Source organism: Passer domesticus, chromosome 7, assembly GCF_036417665.1.
Source record: "Passer domesticus isolate bPasDom1 chromosome 7, bPasDom1.hap1, whole genome shotgun sequence".
Lineage (NCBI taxonomy): Eukaryota > Metazoa > Chordata > Aves > Passeriformes > Passeridae > Passer > Passer domesticus.
Window position 1 is genome coordinate 447,721 of NC_087480.1, and position 17,685 is coordinate 465,405.

General features: G+C 50.2%; 1 long non-coding RNA gene across 1 annotated transcript; it reads left to right on the top strand.

Moving 5' to 3' along the window:
* Positions 1 to 674: 674 nt before the first annotated feature.
* LOC135304071 (uncharacterized) lies at positions 675 to 15,363 on the top strand. The gene is made up of 3 exons (XR_010365502.1): positions 675 to 1,491; positions 15,110 to 15,186; positions 15,306 to 15,363. It is a non-coding gene; the product is annotated as an uncharacterized LOC135304071 (long non-coding RNA).
* The last annotated feature ends 2,322 nt before the right edge of the window (positions 15,364 to 17,685 follow it).

Here is a 17,685-nt window from a genome sequence, read left to right on the forward strand (position 1 = left end):
CTGGGGGTCCCTGGGTGTCCCTGGGCTCTGCAGGCTGTGCAGCAGGGCTGTGATGGGGTCCTGGGGGTCCCTGGGCTCTGCAGGCTGTGCTGGGGTCCCTGGGGGTCCCTGGGCTCTGCAGGCTGTGCTGGGGTCCCTGGGGGTCCCTGGGCTCTGCAGGCTGTGCAGCAGGGCTGTGCTGGGGTCCCTGGGGGTCCCTGGGCTCTGCAGGCTGTGCAGCAGGGCTGTGCAGGGCTCTGCAGCTCTCTGGTGGGGCTCACCCTGGCAGAGGTAGATCCCGTGACAGGGAGTGGGGCTGTGGTGCCCAGGTAGGACCTCACCCAGCTGGACACACTTCACAGGAATAATCACCACAATAACCACATGGGAATAACCACAGTAACCAGAGTTACAGCCCTGCTCTGCTCATGGGCTGGGCACGGGGCAGAAGGTGCCTGAGGATACAGGAGAGTTCAGGTGGCAGGACAGGGCAGGGCTGGCCAGAGCCGAGATTCCAGCTCTGGACCTGCCTGGGGCACACCTGCCTGGGGCTGCCCTGCCCGGGAATCACCTGCTTCCTAGGGCTCCCCTGCCCTCTGGGGCTCCCCTGCCCTCCGGGGCTGCTCTGCCCTCTGGGACTCACCTGCCTCACCTGCTTGCCAGGACTCACCTGCCCGGGGCTGCCCAGGGTGTGCCCACCCAGGTCTGTCACGCTGTCATGTGCCTGCTGGGAGCACAATCTGATATTGCTTACATGCACAGCCTGTGATATGATCTGTTCAGAGCTATTCTGCATATTCTATTCATGTTTAAGGTGTAATTATATTATGAATGCCTTACATAAAGAGAGTGCAGCGCTGGCTGTGTGAGCTGGATGTGTTCTCCACCTGAGCACTCCCTCAGTCTTCCCTGGACCTGCCACATTCTGAACACGGAGGAACACGGATTTCTCTGTCCAAAGGCCAGCTTTGCAGACACTGTGTATGTTTAATAAAGTGCATTCACTGATTTTTCACTTCACTGTGTGAAGACACTACACAAGGCTGAATGCTGAGTTTCATAGACATATACTGCTAAAATTGCCTTGCCTATTATAAAGATAAAAATATCTTTTTGTTCAAATGTTCTGCTTGCTTCTTTACAAATGAAGGAGTTAAATACTGAAAGGCAGGTGGATGCTGTAACTACTTTAGAAAAAGATGAATAGGGCTGATGGCTAAAGCTACAGGGAATCTATTGAAGGTCCAGATGCAGACATGGCTCTTACTCTACACACAGTTCAAAGTGGGGTGAAGCTGCCTGGTTAATTGGCTATGAAATAACTAACCTCTGGGAGAAAATTGCCCTTGTTAGTTAATTGCTTGTGTTCAGGGTAACATGTAGCCACCTGGCTGATTAGTGCCCTCACCTATATTTACACCCACCCGTGCTTAAATGCAGGCAGCATTGTCAGGCTGGCTGTGTGCATTCATCTAGTGGCCCTCGTGGATTAAAGAAAATATGACCATCAAGGTCAGTTTTGCTTTTCATTCTTCTTTTATCTCCTCCTGAATCCCCCATTTCTCACACAAGAAGAGCAAATTCAATCCTAAAGCAAATCCATAGGCTTTAGCAGAACAGTCGTGGACTGCATTTTGCCCCAGTTGTTTAGTTTGGTCATATTGCAGAATCATCTGGGCTGGAGTGGGGAAGTAAAATCTGACAGCCCAATGGAAACCAGAAGGCAAGGCTGGTGAATGAGTGGAAGGAAAGCAAAGTGTTGAAATACAGACAGGAAGCTGTGGTGTTTTTGTGATGGAAAAATCAGTGGGAATAGGTCGGACAAACACCACCCAAATAAGATACTAAGCTTTTCTGAGGGGGACAGATGGAGAGGAGGGAAGTGATAACCAGTTGCTTGTAGAACTGTGTGACTCTTTGAATGGTTTTTGCTCTCGTGGCCGCCTGTGCCTGGCAGTGGTGCTGGGGCTGGGCAGTGTCCCCTGTGCTGAGCCCTGGGCTCCCTGCCTCGGGGCTGGCTCAGCAGCACCCCTGGGACCTGTTCTCTGCTGGGAGATGCTCAGTGGGCACGAGGGGGAGAGGCTGTGGCAGGAAGGAGTCAAAGGAGTTTCTTCTGGCACCACTTTCCCTCGCAGTGCTTTTTTACTGTTGCCTTGTTAGTGTTTCCACTCCCCACCTGCCATGGATTTGCTGATGTTTTCCTGCTTTCGGAGGAGAAGAGCTGCACCTCAGCCCTTCACTGAGGTATGATAGTGGGCAGCTGTGGGTCCAGGCACAGGAGTGTTACACAAACCTGTTCTATGGGTTTACATGTGATAGGCAGTGACTAACTGAGCAGAGTTCAAGGCTGGTTTTGTTCTCAGATGTGCCTTATTTATTCAGACAGTACCTATGCCACAGGTGGTCACACAGAGGAACTGATGGAGTTATGAATGGAAGCAAACCCATGGGACAAAGGGGTTTTTCTACTTTTGCTTAGCTAGCTACGGGTCTGGCACTTTGTCTAAGCTTGTCATTCAGAGTCCTCCACCTACGAGCTCTCTGCCTCCAGAGGGAAATCCATCTCACCTGTGTTAGGTGGGAGCCCTGCTGTGTGTCTCCATGAAAACAGAGAAATCACAGGCAAAAAGCTCAGACATCTGGCTTTCCCACAGCCCAGTGTTCAGCGAGGTTAATTCATCCTAAATGATTCCTCTGTCCTGCACTCTCTGCCTGGGAGAGACATCTCCTTTCAGGACCAAGGGAGGCCCCGAGTCCTGCTTGGACTGAGTCTCCAAACACTCTGGCTGTGTGTGGGGAGAGCAGCAGGTTCAGGTGAGGCTTCTGCCTCCTGGAATCTAAATCTCTCATGCTCTCAATCCTGTAGGACAAACTTCAGTTTAACATTTCAGCCCTTTGTAATACTTCACTGTTTTCTTTTATGCAAATGACTATTATTTTGCTCTTTCATTTACTTAGTTGAAATGTAAACTTAGTAAAGAGAAATGAACACTATTTCTTTTACTGATAAAGATTGTAGTGGAGCTGAAGGTACAGGGAAGCTAAATGGAAACCTTGCTCCAATAGGAGACAGCAGATTCTGAGAGAATTGTGACAGGGGAGTGGGATTAACACATCACAACCCTAAGTGATAAGGACCTGACAAGAGTAATTTCCTTCTCACATTTGTACAAGGATCTATATATGCAGAACTTGAACTTGAGAGATAACACAGGCATAAAATATACATAAAAATGGTGTGACAGAAAAAGATTATGTTAACAACTATTTCCCAGTCTGTAAAATGTGTGGAAAGTGCATAAATTCATGGGCTGGTATGAGAAATTGTCTCCCTTAACTCTATTGTGTTATAATGAGGACCTTCCACTTGTATTTAAAATGGAGCCTTTAGAACCTAGCAACAAAAAGGGTCCATTTGTATTAAAGATTTGTTTAAGGATGGGCATTTAAAATCGTTTGACCAATTTGTAGAAGATTTTAATATTCCTGGAGCTCAGTTTTCCCGTTTCCTTTGGGTAAGACATGCTGTTCTTTGTGAATTAAAAGAAGGTATAGAAATGCAAATGTAGCAGATTGAAAAATTGTTGTACAAAGAGACTGTCTCACTAAATTGATTTCAAGGCTACATAGGACATTGTCAGTATCCTTAGACAAAGGCAAATTGGAAGTTAAAGAGAAAAATGAGAGAGATTTAGGTAGAAATCTTAATATACAAGAATGGAAACAGACAGTTTAATAAAATGGATTTGTATGAAAATAAGACATCAGGTTGTTCAATTTAATTACATCCTATTCAGAGAAGCTATTTATGCTCTCTAAAATGGCAGAAATATAGAAAGATTGCTACTCTGCTATAATAACAGCAAGGTGCTGCATAGGGGGTAATGTATACACACACTTAGGCATTGTATGGACATCAAATGTTTTCACAGAAAGGTGTCAGGAATTCTGCAAAATGAGACCTTTTGGTGTAGTTAGACTGAAATTTAAAGACTTGTTGATTATACCAGTGAGAGAGAGATGTTTCTTGTTGTGTTTCGAGGAGTTTTTAACAATTTCTTCCTGTGTTTAAACACAAAGACATTAGAAGGCCAGAGGAGAGAGATGGTCTGTGTTATCTGTGGTAGAATATTTAATTTATTCTATGCCTCAGCATTTTGTTATTAAATATTCCACAAGAGTAGTGGAAGAATAAAATCAGTTTAAGCTTGTGAAGTGTATGGGTTGGGTGGAAGTGAAGGCTGGATAAGACACTGAGACGTGGCCAAGACAGAGCATTACTCTATGAAAAGAACTGAAAATCTCCAGGCACTGCAAAGCTATCATTGTGCAATTTCTCAGGGCAGGGGGATAGTAAAATAAAGTACTAAAGAAACACTGAAATAATAACTAAAAGATTATCCAGAGTTTTGAAACTTTTTCCTGATGTCTGAGGTGAGAAAGTCCTGGCTCTGCAGGTTAATGGAGCAGTGCTGTGGTTGTTAGTTCAGCTTTGCCAGTCCTTCCTGGCACAGGGGGAGCCTGGCTCACAGGACAGTCCCTTCTCCACTGCTGCCTGTGTGGGAAGATGAGCTGGGGTTTCTGCTGGGGTTTCTGTCTGTCCCAGGAAGTTTCTGCAGTGACAAACCCCTCTCCCTGCATGCCAGCCCGCTCTGCTGGGGCTCTGCTGGGGCTCCCAGCCCTCCCCAGCTCCGTGGTGCACTCGATCAGAGGGATGAAGTCCTGCAAAGTGAGACTGCCTTGTTTCGCTTTTCCTGTGGGCTCCGAGTGGTGGCCGGGCTGTCCTGGAGGTGACAGCAGTGTCACCAAGGGCTGCTCCTGCAGGCTGGTGTTTGTGTGCCCCGCAGGTGGAGCTGCAGCTGCTCAAGGTTTCAGCTCACACCTGCTCCTCTCTCGGTGCCCAGGCTCCTGTCTGAGCCCCGGGAGTGGAAATCAGGCATGCCACACGTCCCGAGGGTGTTTTGTGCCGGAGCTGGTGGCTGGTGCCTGCAGGGTGTGCAAAGGGGCAGCCCGGCCCCTGGCAGGACACAGGGAGAGCCCCTCGCTCTGACCTCAGGGATGCTGTTTGGAGTCCTCTGTGCAGTTCTGAGATCTCTCTGGTTGAAAGCTAAACTTTGCTTTGATATTTCCTGCTCATGATTTTCTCCCAGTGAAACTGCCACTGTCAGGCATATGCTTTTCACCCACCCAGTCAGCAGATGACAGTGCCACTTCCTAAACTCCTGCAAAATGAAAGGGCATATTTTTTATGTTCTATGAAGTTTGTTATTCTTCAGCCAAAGTTGGCTCATTCTTTTCAGTCCTAAATAAATGTATTTTCCCCCTCCAATAAATGAAAGGCCAACAGTTTATAGAAAGAAACAAAACGGAGGACTTTAAATGTAGTCTTACTAACGAGTTAATCAGCATGTTTGAATGCTAATAAGCACGAGTTGATAACTGGATCATCTCTTTTCTATTGTCCACTGGGAAGCTACATTTAGGAAATTAATTCAAAATTCATATTTAACTCACTTTGCTTATGAATTAATGTGCATATTTAAATCTACCATCCAACAGTATCTTTGGTATACACTTTTTTTTTTCTCCTGTGTCCTTCCTCCATTAATAATTCCTATTCTCTAATAAAAATTAGAGGAGGGAGGAAACACTACTGATCATGAGTTCTAGCACTGTCATGCAAGGATTGCCTCTAGAGCCTGCAATCACTTGCTGTTTAAATAAAGGCCCGCAGTTCTTGCCTTTGCATCTGGAGTGTGTGCTGTCCCTCCGTGGCATCAGTAAAGCCTGTCCTGCTGCCTCGGGTGCAGAGGCCTGGCCGTGGTGCCTGGGAGTGCCAGCGCTGCTGGGCTGGGGCAGGGAGGGAGCCCAGCGGCCAGGTGAGCTCACAGCCCTGGGAATGAGAGCCGGCAGCTCCTTGTGTTTGCAGGGCCCGCAGGAAAAGGTTTGATGGTGATTGCTCAGGAGGCTCTGGAGAGCTCAGAGAGCAGCCACGGACAGAGCCCTGGAGAGCCAGAGTCTGCACTGTGCTTCCTGCAGCCTGGGGGCACGGGGGGCTCTGGGCAGCTTGGGATGCTCTGGGCAGGTCAGGGATGCTCCGGGCAGCTCAGGGATGCTCCAGGCAGTTTGGGGATGCTCTGGGCAGGCCAGGGATGCTCCGGGCAGCTCAGGATGCTCTGGGCAGGTCAAGGATGCACTGGGCAGCTCAGGGATGCTCTGGGCAGCTCAGGGATGCTCCAGGAAGGTCAGGGATGCTCCGGGCAGCTCGGGGATGCTCTGGGCAGGTCAGGGATGCACTGGGCAGCTCAGGGATGCTCCAGGAAGGTCAGGGATGCTCCGAGCACCCCGGGATGCTCTGGGCAGGTCAGGGATGCTCCGGGCAGCTCGGGGATGCTCCAGGCAGTTTGGGGATGCTCTGGGCAGCTCGGGGATGCTCCAGGCAGTTTGGGGATGCTCTGGGCAGCTCGGGGATGCTCCGGGCAGTTTGGGGATACTCTGGGCAGGCCAGGGATGCTCCGGGCAGCTCAGGATGCTCTGGGCAGGTCAAGGATGCACTGGGCAGCTCAGGGATGCTCTGGGCAGGCCAGGGATGCTCCGGGCAGCTCAGGATGCTCTGGGCAGGTCAAGGATGCTCTGGGCAGCTCAGGGATGCTCCAGGAAGGTCAGGGATGCTCCGGGCAGCTCGGGGATGCTCTGGGCAGGTCAGGGATGCACTGGGCAGCTCAGGGATGCTCCAGGAAGGTCAGGGATGCTCCGAGCACCCCGGGATGCTCTGGGCAGGTCAGGGATGCTCCGGGCAGCTCGGGGATGCTCCAGGCAGTTTGGGGATGCTCTGGGCAGCTCGGGGATGCTCCAGGCAGTTTGGGGATGCTCTGGGCAGGTCAGGGATGCTCCAGGCAGGTCAGGGATGCTCTGGGCAGGTCAGGGATGCTCCGGGCAGCTCGGGGATGCTCCGGGCACCCCGGGATGCTCTGAGCAGCCCGCAGATATCGGTGAGTACAGCGAGAGAGGCGGGCCTGAGGAGCAGCTCCCGCACTACAAATAGATAAAGGTTCCTTACTGTGAGGGGAGGAGCAGAAGGAAATCTCCCGAGTGCAGACGTCATGTCCATGGAATAGATGGAGTCCCTGAGTGTGATCCCAGGAACTGCTGATCGCCAAAACTCTGACACGGCTTCTGCCCTGTCTGGCAATAGGAAACTGTTTAGCTTTTCCCGTTAATTTTTTTAGTTACCACTAAAGGCAATACCACAACTAACATTATATCAGGCCAAATTACACTAGTGTGCTGTTTCTATTTTTTTTTCTTTCATGCTGTGGCATTTCCTTTCCCTTGAAAACACTCTTTCAGTCAGTCTAGCAATTAACTGCTTGAACGGTATAATAAGGAAGCAATTAAGAGGTGACAGAGAAAAATTAACACTCCATTTCACATTAAGGGCCAAGTGAGTATCCTGGCCATTGTGAGTTAAATGTGTCTTTGAAAACCCGTAGTTTGGATGTATTTTCCTTTTGAATAAGAAGCCAGCTCCATGTTTTTTAGTCTAGTGTCCCAATCTGAAAATGGATGATAACTAATTGGGTGCTGTCTGCTTAACCAGGCTGTATTAATTGCAGTCCTCCTGAAAATGTCAAGGAAAACAAAATCTTTGTAATATGTAGGCACAATGTATGCAGCCCTGATTTGAATATGCACGTATCAGGGCGAATAAAGCAAACTAGTGCATGCAATGTTGCCATGGCAGGGAGCATTTGCATAATAAATAACAGCTATCATGAGACTTTCTTTATGAAGTTCTCTCCTGTGTTGTCAGCTGTAAGGGGCGGCAGTAAAGGAGCCAATATTGAGAAAGCAGGAGTTTGTTCTGCTTGCAATGGCAGCGCCCCGAGCGCGGTGTCAGGGATGGGCGCTGGGCTGGAGCGGGGCTCGCCCTGCGCTGCGGGCGGCTGCGGCTCACGGAGAGCCGGCCGGGGCCGTGCGGGGCCGGGCGGGGCCGGGCGGGACAGGACAGAGCCGGGCGGGATGAGGGCAGAGCCGTGCGGGGCAGGACAGAGCCGGGCAGAGCCGTGCGGGGCCGTGCCGGAGCCCGGAGCGTGCGGGATGAGGGCAGAGCCGTGCGGGATGAGGGCAGAGCCGTGCGGGATGAGGGCAGAGCCGTGCGGGGCCGGGCTGAGCCGTGCGGGATGAGGGCAGAGCCGGGCAGAGCCGTGCGGGGCAGGACAGAGCCGTGCGGGACCGTGCGGGATGAGGGCAGAGCCGGGCAGAGCCGTGCGGGACCGTGCGGGATGAGGGCAGAGCCGGGCAGAGCCGGCCGGGGCCGTGCGGGGCCGGGCGGGGCCGGGCGGGACAGGACAGAGCCGGGCGGGATGAGGGCAGAGCCGTGCGGGGCCGGGCAGAGCCGTGCGGGATGAGGGCAGAGCCGGGCAGAGCCGTGCGGGGCCGGGCAGAGCCGTGCGGGATGAGGGCAGAGCCGTGCGGGGCCGTGCGGGATGAGGGCAGAGCCGGGCAGAGCCGTGCGGGGCCGTGCCGGAGCCCGGAGCGTGCGGGATGAGGGCAGAGCCGTGCGGGGCCGTGCGGGGCCGTGCGGGGCCGTGCGGGATGAGGACAGAGCCGGGCAGAGCCGTGCGGGGCCGTGCGGGATGAGGGCAGAGCCGGGCAGAGCCGTGCGGGGCCGTGCCGGAGCCCGGAGCGTGCGGGATGAGGGCAGAGCCGTGCGGGGCCGTGCGGGGCCGTGCGGGGCCGTGCGGGATGAGGACAGAGCCGGGCAGAGCCGTGCGGAGCCGTGCGGGATGAGGGCAGAGCCGTGCGGGGCCGTGCGGGGCCGTGCGGGGCCGTGCGGGATGAGGACAGAGCCGGGCAGAGCCGTGCGGAGCCGTGCGGGATGAGGGCAGAGCCGTGCGGGGCCGTGCGGGATGCCGGTGCGGGCGCTCTGCCCGGGCTGCCCCGCACGGCCGGAGGGATTTCCCTCCCCGCCGTCCTGTGACATCCCGCGGCGGGACACGGCGGGCAGGCCCCGGTGCCGGTGCTTTGCGCGCTGTTAGCAGCTGAGGTCGGAGCTCTTGCAGGCGGGTTTCGGCGCAGTGTTTCAGCACTCGGTGGGAGCGAGGCGTCCCGGGAAAGCTCTCGGATGTGCCAGGGAAATCATGGATGGGCCGCTCTCATTCCAGAGGAACTCAGGGTGGTTCTGTCTCCCAGAGATGCTCCTTGGCTTTTCCATAGATCACCGAAAAAGAGCACAATGCTGAAACCTGTAAGAGGTTTTCCAGAGTGGCTGCCTACCAGCTGCTGAATGAAGCCGACCCCTGGTTTAGTCTGGCATTTGGAATCTGCTTTTACCTTTTCTACGTGAATTGTATTTAATAACAGATGTGGTCTCTTCACATTATTTTTGCTCTCTTTAATAAATTGTAAGGAATAAGCTGACTATCAGTATTATATGAAAAGTAAGCAATGTTTTGCAGGTTTTATTTTGCTCTGAATGTCAGAAATTATACCTTTATGTGGGTCTGTTTTTTAGCTCATGGATGGATCATGTAATATCTATAGTACGTAATATCTTCTCCTAAACAGAAAAGAAAAAAGTCTCTTCAAACAAGTAACCCCAGATCTCATACAACAGCACAGCATGTGTCAATTCACACTGTGTCATGTGACATGAAACTACTTAATACAACTGCCTTGGAGTGACATTTGTATTGCCCATATCATAGATAAAAAAATAACACTTTCACAAGTGAGGAATTATCTTTTCCAGTTGATGGTATTTTGCTATTTGCAGGTAAAAGCGAAAAACAGGTAAGGGTTAGTGAGCTACCTTGAAAAGAAATGTTACAGTGGGGAAGAGATTTGATAAGGGCCTAACGTGCTGGCAATGCAAGCAAAAGAAATGTTCTGCTCATGAAAGGATGGCTCTGTCTTCAGATGTGATCTGAACTGAGGCAGGGGAAAACCCAGAGAGGAAATCTCAGCTTTTGAACAACAGGCTTGTGAGCTAATTAAGGCTGAAATAAGATTTTAAGGAAGGAAAAGAAAACATTATCTATTGCCAAGGACTGAGGGCACGTTTTAATCGCACACCTCACCCTGCAGGGGATGGGCAAGGCACAGACACCCCAAAGACACGCAGAGCACTGGCAGAAGGCAGTGCTGGCTGCTCTCCTCCCATCCCAGCTCTGTGCTGGGACAGTTCTGAGCTCTGGTCCTACCCTAAACATATTGAATTTTATGGTTTATTCGTAAAAATCCTGATTTGATCCACAGCTGAGAGCAGTGAGTCCTGTAAATGCTGGACAGGGAAGCAGCTTATGAGCAGTGAGAGTCACCCGCAGGCTCTGCTGCTTCCTCTGCTCACAGAAAATCCCCAATCCTTCTGGAGGCTTTTCCATTCAGACTGGACCTTCTTCATACCCACAGGAGTCCTTTGCAGGAGCATCTCATGCTGATGTGCAGCTGTCCCCATTTCCCTGTTGCTCTGCAAGCATGTCCTCATTGTGTGCTCCCAAAAATCATCAGTGACCAGGTGTGAGCCAGCTCTCAGCCCCGTCTCCAGCGGCTCGTGGTGCTGTGGGATGCTTTGCACAAGCCCTTTCCTGTATCCCAGGAGCTGCAGGTGGCTGTTACCTGTCCAAAACAGCCCTGGGAATAACCTGAGAGCTGGGAAGACAGATGGCACAAGCATCCTGCCATGGGCAGTTTCCCTGCAAGGGTTTCTGTGCAGGGCAGTAAGTGTCCCTATGTTGGGTGGGACTGGGTGGTTTCTGCCAGCTGCCTGGGTGACACTGCTCCTCTTCTGCTAATGTCTCAGGTTTGAGCAGCAAGGAACACATGCACACTGTGATATTTAAGATCCTTTTGGACAAAACCTCGTAACCTCAGTGGTCTCTGCAAAGTTACCCAGCTCAGAGCAAAGTTGCACCTTGCCAGTGTGCTGGTACTTGTGTGTCTCTGTGACTTCAGAGTATGGAGATCTTGGAAAGAGGAATTGTAAATTTATTTCAGCAGTTTTCACAGATTTCTTTGTAATGAAGCCACACAAACAAGCTTGCAGTGAATGTTTCTTGCTCTCCTGCCATGGCCCCATGCTGCCACTGCCATGGCAACCACGACATCTCCTCTCCTTCCCCACCTCATCTCCTGGGCTGGGCAGCCTCTGATGCCACAGCCGTGGCAGTGCCTCCAGCAGCAATTCCTGCATTCCAGCCCCCGGCTGCAGGATCCCCTTCCAGCCCGGGGATGGGGGCTGCTCTGCCCTCTGCAGCCAGGGGAGCAGCCCCATTCCTGCGGGGGAACTCAGAGCCAAGCTCTCCCGCAGTCAGGACTCCTCCAAGCAATGCTTGGGAGGGCCTGGATGATGCTTTGTGGACATGCTTGCATGCATGGCCACCTCACAGCATTTCCTATTGAGAAGGACACTTCCAAAGCTCTTTAATCAAATCTTGGAGCTTTAAAAGTGTAGCCTATTTTATACAGGGGATATGTCTTTTTCTTCACAAAGAGTGGAAGGCACATATCAAATCTTAGAAATGAAAATAACATGACGATTTTGAAAACCACCATGAAATAAGGATTTATGAGTTTGTTGATCTCCCCTGGGGACCCGAGTGCAATAAAAGCAGGAATTGTGCTGACTTGGTGGAAGTGAGGAGCATGTTCAACTTGGAGGCAAATGGTTTTGTGGCACAATCGAGGGATAGAGCTCAGCTGTCACTCAGACTGTTAATCCCTCAAATCTTTAGCGCTTGAGGATTAATTTCTCTAAATATTGTGCCAAATATAATAGTCTCTCTATCTCTCACACTATTAGACAGCTATGAACTACAAGGAGCCTTTTGTCTCCCTAATAGGATTCATCCCTAATTCCAAAGTCATAAAGCACGAGTTTAAAATAAAAAACCCCATAAAACATTTTCCACAGGTAGGAAGGGAAGAGTGGGACAGCTGTGAGCCCTAGTCCTGGGCTCTGCTCCTGCCCTTTGCCAGCCCTACAGCAGGGACAGGCCAGGGGCAGAGGGGCTTGCTTGTTCCTGCTGCTTCCTGACACAGAGATTGCCAGGGTGACGAAGAAGGGACAGTGATCAGTGCCCTGCCATTGCCACATCTTGACTGGGGGTATGGGTGCACACCCAAATGAATACACCCCAAATGACCCAGCCAATGTGAAAACAAAAGAGAAAAACAGAAATTGAAGTAATGGCAATGAACACGGTTAAATTTTCAAATCTGAAGGAACTTTTGTTCTGAAATATTAGCTCATTTTTACTTTCTGAGAAGTCAGACTTGAGACACAGCATTTTGCTTTCATGGCTCCAAATCATTAGAGGTTAGTGAGTGTTATTCTCATATGAACTTTTTCTCCCAGATTGGGATGGCAAACACTGCAAAATTAAAAAATAAATAAACTAAATATTAGGTTATTGACAGCTTGTGTGCTGGTCAGAACTCCTTAAGCCCAGTATATCAACATTTTCATTATAGCTGTTAAAAATGCCATTTGACTCCAAATGATAATTAGCTTTCAAGGTGTGATGTGAAATCAAAATCCAGAGTGAGTTAAGACTTTCGCTCTTTTGCTTTTAGGTGGAAATGGATATAAAAATAGAGGAACATTGGATGCAAATGGTTTCACTGCTGTAGTTCCTAGAGTCTAAGAATAAATGGATATCTCTCTATAGAAGTGATCTAATGGGATTTTGAAATGAAAAGGTTTTCTTTATTGGAACATTAACTAGATTCTTTGAAAAAATGGAAAGCTGAAAATTTTGGTCTGTCAGCACCTGAGTAAAGATAGAAAAGCTGTTATATCTGTGTTAAAAGTGTAACAAGATCGTGTAACTAGAAATGGAAGAAGTCAGCGAAAATTAGAAAGAAAGGAGCTGGTTTTAAAGTGAGATTAATTAACCATTGAAGGAGCATCCCAAGGGGCATGGTACCTTTTCCAGCACTTAAATTCTGTAATTCATGACAGGATATATATTTCAAGACAATTCTGTGACAGTACAAATAGTTCAGCAGGGCCTGGGGGCCCGGGGGAAGGCTGGACTGTTCAGAGGGGAGGGGATCAGGTGTTCCCTTCTGGCCTTGGCACCTGTGGGGTCAGCCTGGTGGGACAGCTGAGACTCAGGGGTGCAGGCTGCAGTGTGCCAGTCCTGCAGTGTGCCAGCCCTGCAGTGTGCCTTTCCTGCAGTGTGCCAGCCCTGCACTGCAGTGTGCCAGCTGTGCAGTGTGCCAGCCCTGCAGCGTGCCAGCCCTGCAGCGTGCCAGCCCTGCAGCGTGCCAGTCCTGCACTGCAGTGTGCCAGCTGTGCACTGTGCCAGCCCTGTAGTGTGCCTTTCCTGCAGTGTGCCAGCTGTGCACTGTGCCTTTCCTGCAGTGTGCCAGCATTGCACTGTGCCAGCCTTGCACTGTGCCAGCCCTGCAGTGTGCCAGCTCTGGGAGCAGGGTTTGGCTGCTGGGAGGAGGGCAGGTGTGAGGGTGCAGGTGTGAGGGATCCAGGTGTGCAGGGCCCAGGTGTGAGGGTGCAGGTGTGAGGGATCCAGGTGTGCAGGGCCCAGGTGTGAGGGTGCAGGTGTGAGGGATCCAGGTGTGCAGGGCCCAGGTGTGCAGGGCCCAGGTGTGCTGCCCTGTGCAGCTGCAGCCCAGGGCTCCGTTGGGAGCTCCCCAGAGCAGGATGTCCAGCACTCTGCAGCAGGGGCTGACTTTGCCCTGTGCCTTTACCAGGTTTTCCTCAGCCCTCCCTGCTGCTCCCACACCTGTGGGCTCGTGCTGCTCCAAACCTGCTGGTAAACTCTGCTGCTGCTGAACCCCTGTTAACCTGAAGGCATTACAGAAATTGGCTGAAAGCTCAAATCCTTCTTGGGGGTCAGGGAGAAGAGTCTTACAAATGACAAAGAAGAAAATAGGAGTCAATGAGACACACAATGGTAGGAGGAAAATATTCTCTTTTACAAAATCCAGTGACTGAGGGAATTCCCCAGAGGAAGGAGAGTAAGGTGCTTCCTGTGTGACAGTGAATGACAGCTTTTGTGCACTGTGCCTTGACAGTTGCATTTTCTGAGATGCAAGTGAGAAAGGGGACACGAACTCTTTTCCCAGAGTTATGGCTAACTCACATCCCAGGTCTTCTCCATTTCCATGTTCTCCATTTCTAATCCAGATCTTCCACTGAATCCTGCACTGGCCTTTGCTGCACAATAAGATTAGAATGACTAAAAGACCATGTAAGAAAGGAATGGGCCACCTTTCTGCTGCCTGCCCCAAAACTGAGCATTCCCAGCTCCTCTGTCCCAGCTGCTGCTGCAGTGCTGGATCAGCAGCATGGGAATCAGGACTCCCAGGGCACCAGCACAGCCAGCATGGAAGCACAGCCACGTGCAGGGGGCACTGGAGGTGTCTGGTGCATTTGCCTTTGATGGGATGATGGGCTGTGGGTCTGCAGCCCTGGACAAGGGCAAAGGCAGCACACAGCCCAGGGCAGTGTTGGGTTTGGAGGGGTGAGGTCCCAGTCACCCCTGGGAGTGCCAGCCCTGCTCAGCCCCCTGGGCTGTCTCTGCTTTTCCAGCCCTGCCCCAGGGGGCTCCTCTGGTCCTTTCCCCCCGTGGGTGATGCAGCTGCTCCCAGCAGGAGAACAGCACTCACACCCCACCACAGCCCAGGGAGGGAGCAGTGGAGAGCCACACTCTCCATCCCCTCCCTCCCCAAAGCACCGACAAGGGACAGTGCCTGGCTGCAGTGTCTGATCCTGGAAATCCTGAATTCCGTGTGCATTTACATGTTTGATGGGTTCAGGCCTTTTTACAGTCTGCAGCCACTCCTGCCTGTTCCACTCTTTCCCACGCCACGATGGGAATTATCCCACCCAATACCTGCTGCAGAATTTTTATGTTTCCTTCTGATGAAGGAAAAAGGGATGTAAAAGCAGCTGGCTAAATGGAATACACAGTTTTGGAGTGTGTGTGGAGCCTCTTGGGCAGCAGTCAGCGATCTGAGGTTTGGTGGAGGAGCTCGTGTTGGTTTCTGGAGGTTGCAGCTCCTTGCCAGAGCCATCCCCAGAGGCTCTGCCTCCTTCCCCCGACTCTCTAGTTCAATACCAAGTTTGCTTTTGTCTTGTCTTATTTTTCTTGCCTTTTTCTAGGGAGTCTTGCTTCCTGGTGGTTTTGATGCCTGCTTCACAGCTTTTGGCTTGTGAGGTGCTGCGACAGGGAGGCTGATGTAAGTCCAGCTCTTGTTCTTTAATTCTCTTCTCTAAATTCAGCTTCACGGGGTAACAGATAAAAAACCCCAGCCCTCCCTGCAGGATGGTGATGGCCTTGATCTTTGTGTTTTTTCAGCTCCAGCCCCATAAACCTTCGAAGCTAACCTTGCAGCTGCATCCTGCCAGGCTCTCCCACACAGGTCAATCTCATTTCTAGTTTTGATTGTTACAGTTTAAAGATAGAATTTCCCTTTCTTGCTTCACAGCATTCAAATGCTAATTAGTTCCCTTAAATGTCTAGGAAGTTATCCCAGTTTACACATATATGGTTTATTAACTCATGTTCATTTCAAACCTGTTCTTTGATGTAGGCTAATGGAATTATTCTTTTAGAATCTCTTTAAAAGGTGACTTCTCTTTCTTTCTTGATGGATAGTGTTTCTCTGAAGCACATTTGTGTTTGCCTTTGGAAAAAAATACTTGCTTGTCATGAGTTAATGCTGAATACTCCTGGATGTTCATGCAACAGATAAACATTTGTTTTCTGTTTGCAGCAACTTACTTTTTAGAGTTCACACTTTTACTCTTTGCTGAAAAAAAGATTTCTTTTACCTCCCTTTCCATAGCTAATAAGATGGAACAGACCAGGTTTGCAGAAATGCATCTGCCTGGAGAATATGGCAGTGTGAGCCAGCATTTGTTTCCAGCTGTTTTCTTGTCATTAGCTTTTAATTTCAACAACTACCTGCTTGTGCCTCTCCTCTTCTTCCCCACCTCAGGTATTTCGCGCTGTTATTGTGATTGTCAGCTCTGTTCTGCTTGAAATGTTTCCATATATGTTGCCATGGTTACAGGTGCCAGAATTGGAAGTAAATGAAGGGGGTATCAAGGCACCAGTGTGACTCTGATGGAGGCTTAGCACTAAGATGTTAGCTATTATTTTGCTGGATTTCATGATATTTGATGATGGATCCATTTTAATAGAATATTTAAATGCTTGCTTGAATATAGATTGCACTGAAATGGAATTATGTAGAACTGGATTTTAAATAAATTAATTTTTTTTTCTTTTTAATGAGTACACAGCCTTTGGGACAGTCTGCACGTGAGGGAATAGAGTGTCTAGAACATTTACTACATAAATGGTATGAATGTATTGACTACATCTGCTACTGCAGCATGGATGAGTAGAGTACAACTCTTCAGAAAAGTTCAAAGAGATGAGAGAAGAAATTTTTAGGAAACAGAGAGCTGCTTCAGACTGGTTTCTTATAGCTGACTGGGGAAAACACTTGGAAATTAGGTGGATGTTGTCTCTTTTATAGTCTGTGGCAGTACCAACTGCTTCCAGAGTCTTGGGGAGGCTTCTGGTGGAGGTGATGTGAGGGTTTCTGCAAACCAGAGATCTCCCATTCCTCACTTTATAGGCTTGAGACTTCATCGAAACCTCAGCAAAGCCACTGGAGAAATTCCCAGTGACAACAGTGAAATTTGAATTGAATCTCAGGTCAGCTGTTTAGCGACTTTTCCCACATTGTTCAAAGTGACTTTAGTCTGTTTTAAGTGCTCTTCTTTCAGGTTGTCTCGGCCAGTCAGAGCCTCTCAGTGTGCATCTGTTTCGTGTGTTTCATGTGTTTCATGTGTTCTTTAACACATGGCATGGGCAAAATACGGGAGCACTGCTGAATGTCTGAAATGGGCAGTGACATGTCATGCTTGTCCCAGAGAAAGTTCCTGCTTTCCCTGCCCAGTGGAGGGGTGGCTTTTCCTCTACTGGTGTCATCTGTCCCCCCTGAAGTCAGCTGAAAAGCTCCTGCTCATGTGAAAGGAATTCGTGTGTGTGAATATACATTTGTTTATACACCCATACAGTTATGAATGTGCAATTAAATCTTTATATTTTTGAAGTAGTTTTAAAATAAGCTGTGGCTTGCTATTTTCTGAAATGTTATTTTGAGGCCAGCAGAAAGAGGGCAGAGTATGGTATCCCTCTAGTGTTGACTAGTGATTATAATGGGATGGTGACAGTAACATGAGATTTAACTAAAGTTGAGGTTTTTACAGTAACTCAGTTCAGCATGTCAAACGCAGGAAACTGGAGCAAATGAAGGCAGTTGCTGTATTCATCCTCTCCCTGAATTTGTATCTCCATTTCTCCCTGACCCACCCTCTAGCAATCTCCCACTTTCAGAGTCCGCGGGAGCTGAGGTTTCCCTGGTGCACCCCGTTGGAAATGTGAAGTTCAGCTGGTTCCTCGTGGCTGTGCTGACCCTTAGTGTGCCCTTGGCCTGGGGAAGGGCAGAGGCTGCAGTGCTTGCCCGGCGTGAGCAGCTCCTGCAGGGCAGCCGGGTGACCCTGCACACCCTGGAACAAGCGCAGAGCACCCTGCTCCTCTCTGCAATTCCGCACAGCCGGACACCCAAGGCTCAGCCCTTCTCAGGGCTTTGTCCCCTGCCCCTCTGTCAGCCTGGGCTGGAATTGTAAACCCTGTACTGCAGAGACTGGCTGGGGGGAGC